Genomic DNA, 7,530 nt, shown 5'->3' with positions numbered 1-7,530 from the left:
TTTGTGCATCAAAGCTTACTGTTTGGGTTTTCTTAGAATTCTGATGAACGTAGAAAGATTTGAAAAACCCAAACTGTCTGAGTCACTAACTGAAGCCCAAGCTCCTTGTGATGACACCACACACAAGGCTCTTTATGGCCGGATTTCTTCCTGACATTCCAACCTCCTGTCCTTATACTCCCTCCAACTGTCAAAGTAGTTTCAGCTACTTAAATATGCTGTGGTTTTCTTGCTCTTATGTCTTTGCTTGGTGGCCCTGGTCTGGAATGTCCTTTCTCAACTTGTTTGCCTGAGGAAACTGTGCTTGTTCTTCCAGCGTCAGCCCAGGAGTAGTGTCCTTGGAGAAATGGTGCAGAAAGAGACTTTTCACCCCTTTTGCCTCATCCAGCTCCCATGTGCACTCATATTACCCTGGGGGATGCTCTTTCTCAGGACTTGCTCTTTTTTTGTGATTATTTGTCATTAGCCATTGAAGGGTTGGGGTATTTCTTCTTTCTTCCTATGTCTAACATGGTTGTGAACACATGGCAAGCATGCAATAAATATAATTATTTGAGAAATATGTAATAATATGCTCTTTTCCTGAAATCTGTTAAAATGGCTTCCCTCATATTGAGAAACACGTCTCCTGCTAAAGAAATCAAAGTGTCAAGAGGTATGGATGGGGCTACTCTTCAGTTATTTGTAAAATAACTCTTGAAACTCTCCCTGTTGAAACTCCCATGGCACTTGAGTGCATTGGTGAGGTTCGTAGGACTTTAAAAAATTCTTTAAGAGATGTAACTATGAAAAAAAAAAAAAAAAAAAAGAGATGTAACTATGTCCTAACCACCTTATAGCAAGTCTGGAGCTTACCAAACAGGAAAAATATGCCTTTCGCTTTTACTGCCAGAACAGTACAACAGTTTACTTAACCATTTCCATATTGCTGGCTGTATCCCAAATTATGTAATTATTCCCTTAATTTGGGGACATTAAAATGGTTTCCAATTCTCATTGCTATAAATACTATGGTTGAAGGCATCTTCTTCCATATATTTAAACATCATTTCTTAGGATTAATTGTTCTAACTGCAAAATCTGGGCCAAACAGTACAAATACTTTAATGGCTCACTATACTTATTGCCTTCAAAAAATGGTTTTGCTATGGGGCTCCTGGGTGGCTCAGTTGGTTAAACATCTGCCTTTGGCTCAGATCATGATCCCAGGTCAAGATCAAGCCCCACACAGGACTCCCTGCTCAGTGGGGAGCCTGCCTCTCCCTCTGCCCCTCCCCCTGCTCATGTTTTCTCTCTTTCTCTCTCTCAAATAAATAAATAAAATCTTTTTTAAAAAGTGGTTTTCCCACTATGCCATGCTGCCAGAAATACATGAGTACCCTTTTCAGCTTATCCTTGCCATTCTTTTTTTTGATTTGGATGAAAAGTATCTCATGGTTGTTTTGAAATTGAAGGCTTTTTATTTTGAATGCTATATACCTAAATTCATTGTTTAAGTATTCTTCTTTTTAAATATTTTATTTTTACTTATTCATGAGAAACATAGAGAGAGAGAGGCAGAGACACAGGCAGAGGGAGAAGCAGGCTCCACGCAGGGAGCCCGATGCTGAACTCGATGCCAGGACCCTGGGATCATGACCTGAGCTGAAGGCAGAGCCTTAACAACTGAGCCACCCAGGTGCCCTAAGTATTATTCTTGGTGGGAAACTTCCTAAGACATAAAATTTAAAAGCCTACCTTTGAACTTAGATTACTCTTATGCTTCATAATACTAGAACTTGATTGCTTTCCTACTCATAATTATCAAACTCCGGATATGCTGAGCTCCAGCATCATTTTCTCATGCATTCAGTATTCCCACCTTGTTTCAGTCCCTGCAGCTTGTTGCTATAGTAAAAGGTACGACGAATCACATGCCATCCATCCTGTGTTGGCCAAGAAACTAACTCCATCTCTGCAGTTGTCTGGCACATCTCGACTAAATATATGGTGAAGCTTAGAAGTGTTTCAAGCTTCTTGTTCCAAAATGTAGGAAAAAACTGAGTGGCTTACATATGCAAGCATAAAATAATTCACTTGGCAGTAGCGCCTTTAGGTTCTTTGATTGAAGTGTGTATAAGGAAATAAGAAGGGTCCTCACTGAAATGCAATTAAAGACTTGATACTCTTTCATCTTTGTTCCCTGGAAAAGATTTATAGTATGGTACATGGTGTTGTACAGTAAATTCCAAACTGGCTCTCAGGCATTGTATCTGCATGATGCCAGCTTTTGCAAATGAACTGTAAATTTTGTTTTCAAACAGTTGCATGGGTGGCTGGTCAAATTGATCCACCTGCCTTAATGGACCATTGTGTAACAGTGTGGAAAAAAGGGAAACTTGACTCAGGCACCATTTTGATCAGAGCCCGAAATCAAATGATGTGAGTGCTAAGGTCATTGCGATGTCCTCCAGTGACTCTGGATGTAGAACTTCATCTCAGAGGACCATGTGGGAACTCTGCTAACCCCACCTCAATCATGTTCCTGGCAAACAAAATTATTTTTCATGGTATCAACACTTGATGTGTTTTGAGATAAGCTTCAGGTTTTTTCCCCAAAGGAATGTTATAAATGCAATCCGTTTATTTTGATAATTTTGATAATTCTCCATAAAACGTTTGAATAGAATACATGTGGTTTTTTTAAGGGTGAGGAACAAATGCCAATTCTCAACAAATAAGAATTTGTCATTAAAAAATGCTTTAATTTCATAGTTGTTTATCCCTGACCACTTCTAACTCCTTCTCAGCTTCTCAATACCCTCCTCCATGAACCTACTGGCTCACCCACCCAAACCCAGAATTTATGCCCTTGAGAAAACACAAGGTCCTATTACTGCTAGCAAGAGGAGTTTGGAAAACATCTTCTGCTGTAACTGTTGTTCCTCAACAGTTGTTTCATACCATCCTTCAGAGGCAAACAGATGAGCTGATAGATGGAGCCAAACAGTTATATGACTGATTAGCCAAATTGATCCACCTGCCTTAATGGATCATTTTATAACAGAGCTAAAACAACAACAACAATAAAACACCCCATTTTGCCTTTAAGCTCTAGAGCTGCAGGGGCTGGCAGCCAAATCTTTCTGGTTCAGTGATGATGACCACGTGACAGCTTCCGGAAGCAACTCTCATCTTGGGAGGAACTTGGAATTTAGGTGAGGGTGTGGAGATTCAGGGAGGAAATCTGCCTGTTTGGTCTGATTCTGCTAAAATCTTTATCTTAATCTTTTAGTTGTTTGCTTCCTTTTCTTTTAATTCCAGTATAGTGTTGTATTAATTTCAGGTGTGTGATATAATGATTCAACACTTCCGTATATCAGCCGGCGCTCATCATGCTAAGTGCACTCCCTATTTCCTTTCTTGTTTTTGCCCCTCCTTGACATCCACCCCCACACAGGCCCCAAACATGCATAATTGGTATGTCCTTCCTCCTCATTTCATCCATCCCCTGGATTTCTTCTTCTGAGGAGGAACCCAGCCTTATACTCTGCTCTATTGCCTTGTTCCTAATGATCAAGTGTCTTGGAGCTGTACATCTTTTCCCACCACCCTGGCTTCTTATCCATCTGATTTTTTGTGTTTAAAGATTTATTAAGCCCTGAGGCTTCCTGAGATCGGTTTCCTTGAGATAGATGTGTACCCAGAATTAGAGCAGAGCTTTGTGATTCTCCTCGCAAGGCCCATACCTCTGCCATGATCGCTTCTTTTGCTCCTGCTGCTGCTTTTTCAACAGTCCGTTGCCTTGTCATTTCCCCATGTTGGGCAGTCAGTGCTGTGCGGGGATTCAGTTGGCTGGCTTGTGGGAAGTATTTTTGATATTTGTCTCAGTGGTTTGGATCCTGGGGCAATCCAGATTCTCTGCCATCTATGTGCAGGTAAATGACTATATCGAAAACGGTACAAGAATGATGTAAACATGCGCACTTGTAAAAGAAAGCCAATATACACATAAATTGTGCCATTGCCTTCTCTTAATGGGAACACAATTTTCTGGCAATAGGGAATAGAGACATAAGTGTAGTTTTGATGATTCATTGCTTAATAGGAGGTATTCCATTTCAATGTTTGTACACAAGGTAATATGGCAATTTATTAATTTATTCACCCATTTAGTCAGCATGTATTATTTGAGCATCTTATGTGAGTCGGATTTTGCACTAAATAATGGAGATACAAAGATGAATAAAACATCTACCCACAGGGATGTAACAGTGGAAGGGGAGAGACAGATACAAAAGCAGGTCATTTGAAAACAATGTGATCAGTGCACCAACAGGGTGTACAGAGAGGACTGGGGAGTACGAATGAATGGGTAATGGAATGAGTGAATGAATCTAACTGCCTATTTCCTTTAATGTAATAGAAAGTGAGTAATTCCATTGCAACTTTATACTGACTAGATGTGGCAGCTTGAAAGTCCTCTTATCAAGAGCTGGGGTTTAGGCTCTTTCTCTTGAAACTGGACAGGATTTTTTATTTTTTTTGCACAATAGAATATGGGTGACTTCTAAAGGGAGGACATGGAAGGTGATGCAGAGCCTGCCTTGCTTGTGGGAATACTCAGGCTGGAGCCCCAGGTGTCACCTGCGAGGAGGCCCAAGCTGGCTCATGCAAAGAGACTTCATGGAGAAGCCCTGGGACTACCTGAAGGAAGAGAGAGACGCCTGGTCAGCCACTGACCTCTTTTGCCTCCTGATTTTCTCCAACCCCTCCACTGTTCCAGCTCTAGCCATTATTTGATGGGGGCCACACGAGAGACACCAAGCCAGGATTACCCGAGGAAGCCCTTTCCAGGCTCCTAACCCACAGAAACCATAAGTGATAATAAAATGTGTGTTGTTTTCAGACATTAGGTATTGGGAGGTTTGTTGCACATCGGAAGATAAATGGGGCAGCTTTTTAAAACTTTGTAGTGAGGGTTTGCTCTAACAGAACCTTAAAACATGTGGCAGTAGCTTTGGGTCTGGGCCGCAGGCAGAGGCTGCAAGAGCCTTGCAGAAATTGTTAACAGAAGCTTGATGGCCTTGAGGAATCTGTCGTAGAGTTTAAAGGAAAGCGAGGAAACTATTGAAAACTGGGGGAAAGAGGACCTTTATTAGGTGATGGGAAGTTTAGCAAAATTGTCATCTATAGGAATGTAGAAAAGAGAAAATGTACCAGATGAACTGATGGATCTGGCTAAGAAAATTTGTAGGCAGAATGTTGAAAAAAATGTTGAAATGTGTTTTAGGTTTGTGTACTAAGATAAACAGAGAGGCAAGTCACAAATGCAACTGTTCAGTTTTCAGCAAAAATTTAGAGGAAGTATTAAGATGCCATGACTCTTTATGTTTGAAAATAAAACCATTTCTAGTCTAATCAGAGAGCAAAAAACTCTCAAATTAAGCAATAACTTCAGGGCAAAGGTCAAACCCATGATCATATAATGGTCCTATAATATCCTTTATTAAGACCTCAGAATGATATCAGGGGTGGTAGGTATCTCCTAGATCCTCTCAAACAGATAAAACATCTTTTAAGGATTTTTTTTTTTTATTTTTTATTTATTTATTTATTTATGATAGTCACAGAGAGAGAGAGAGAGAGAGAGAGAGGCAGAGACACAGGCAGAGGGAGAAGCAGGCTCCATGCACCGGGAGCCCGACCTGGGATTCGATCCCGGGTCTCCAGGATCGTGCCCTGGGCCAAAGGCAGGCGCCAAACCGCTGCGCCACCCAGGGATCCCTCTTTTAAGGATTTTAAGGGCACATCTCACAGACCCTCTCTGTTAAACAATAGAATTTTTAAGAATCTTACAGAAATTTTCCTATAGCAACCTTGCAGAAGTCCAAGGCAGAGAAGGCTTTCCTTGAAGAGATTTGTATAGCTTCTGCTTAATGGGGTGGATTATACATTAACATACAAAAATCCCACCAAGTTTTTAGAGGAATTGTATCAGCTTGAACTAAAAAAGGACAAAGACAGAATTAAAAGAGGCCTTTGTTCCTTTGAACTGATATGGCCAGGAAGGGGGCTGAGAAGCCTACTCAGTGGCAAACAGGATATATATATTTTTTGAAAGGTAAAAATGACTTAGGGGGTAAAACTGAGAACAAGGGACCAAGAACCACAGAGAATCATTTCTGGAAGTAGGACTGAGCCTTAAGCAATAAACTGGCAACATGTGCCCCTCTGGACTTCAGTATTGCCATGGACCAGAGATTGCTATGTGCTCCTCATTTTCCCCTTTATGAATGAGAGGTGCCCATAATGGTTACCCTATCCCTGTCCCATCGTTGTATGTTAGGACAGACAACTTATCACTCCATTCCATAAGGCTTCCAATAGGGAGAAACTGTGCCTGAGGAACTGTACCCAAAGAATTGTACCCAAGGGATGCCATCCACTCTCGGATTTCATTTGGATGATCAGATCCTGAACCTCAAGTCTGATACTTTAATGTAATGAAACTATAGGGGTCTTAGGATGGGGTAGGGATATTTTGCTTGTATAATTTGTGCCAGAAAGTAAGCTGCAATGGTTTAAAATATGTTTGCAAATATTTTGATGCTCCCCCTATCAAAAGATTGGTCTATGTTACTTCTTCTTAAAACTAGGTGGGATTTTGGAGCTGTTTTAACCAGTAGGATAGGGCAGAGGGATGCTACGTTAATTTCCAAGGCTACGTGGTAAATAGTAATGCAACTTCTGCTATGTTTGCGAGCACACTTGCAATGGAGCCCTGTGCTGGCAGTTAGGCAATCTGACTGTCCTAAGGCTATGAGGAAACCCAACTGGTCTACCTGTAGAGATTGCATAAAGGAGCCCAGAGCAATGTCTCTGTCTCTATCAGTGTCTCTATGTATCTACCTATCTTCTATCTCTCTCTCTCTCTCCATCTATCTAATCTGTCATTGCTGGCACATATATAAAGAGATGACTAGCCAATCCTCCATTGCTCTAGACCTTCGCCTGTTTCTGCTCTGGTCACCTTCTGATTGAATGAGAAGTCCCAAGCCAGAGCTGGCCAGCAGAGCCCTTCCCAACTTTCTGACTCATAGGAACTAAGTTTTGGGGTGCTTTCCTACACAGTCATAGATAACTGGCAAACTGGCCATATGTACTTGAACAGCATATAATGTCTTATGTTTCCAAATGGGAAAATGGACATCAATTTATTCATTCATTTTTTCTTTTCTTTATACTGAACCTTGCAAGGTGAATGATTAGATCAATGAATAGCCTCATTTTAGGGTCAGAAAACTGAGCCATAGAGACGTTAAGCAACTTACCCAAAGTCACAGGACAAGTGAGGTCATAACTGAATTTGAAACATTATAAAAACGACTTTTTAAAAGACTTTATTTATTTATTCATGAGAGACACAGAAAGAGAGGGGCAGAGATATAAGCAGGCTCCATGCAGGGAACCTGATGTGGGACTTGATCCCAGTACTCCAGGACCACGCCCTGAGCCAAAGGCAGATGCGCTTAACTGCTGAGCCACCCA

This window comes from Canis lupus, chromosome 25, assembly GCF_048164855.1.
Source record: "Canis lupus baileyi chromosome 25, mCanLup2.hap1, whole genome shotgun sequence".
In the NCBI taxonomy this organism is placed as follows: domain Eukaryota; kingdom Metazoa; phylum Chordata; class Mammalia; order Carnivora; family Canidae; genus Canis; species Canis lupus.
This window is presented reverse-complemented; position numbering follows the sequence as displayed.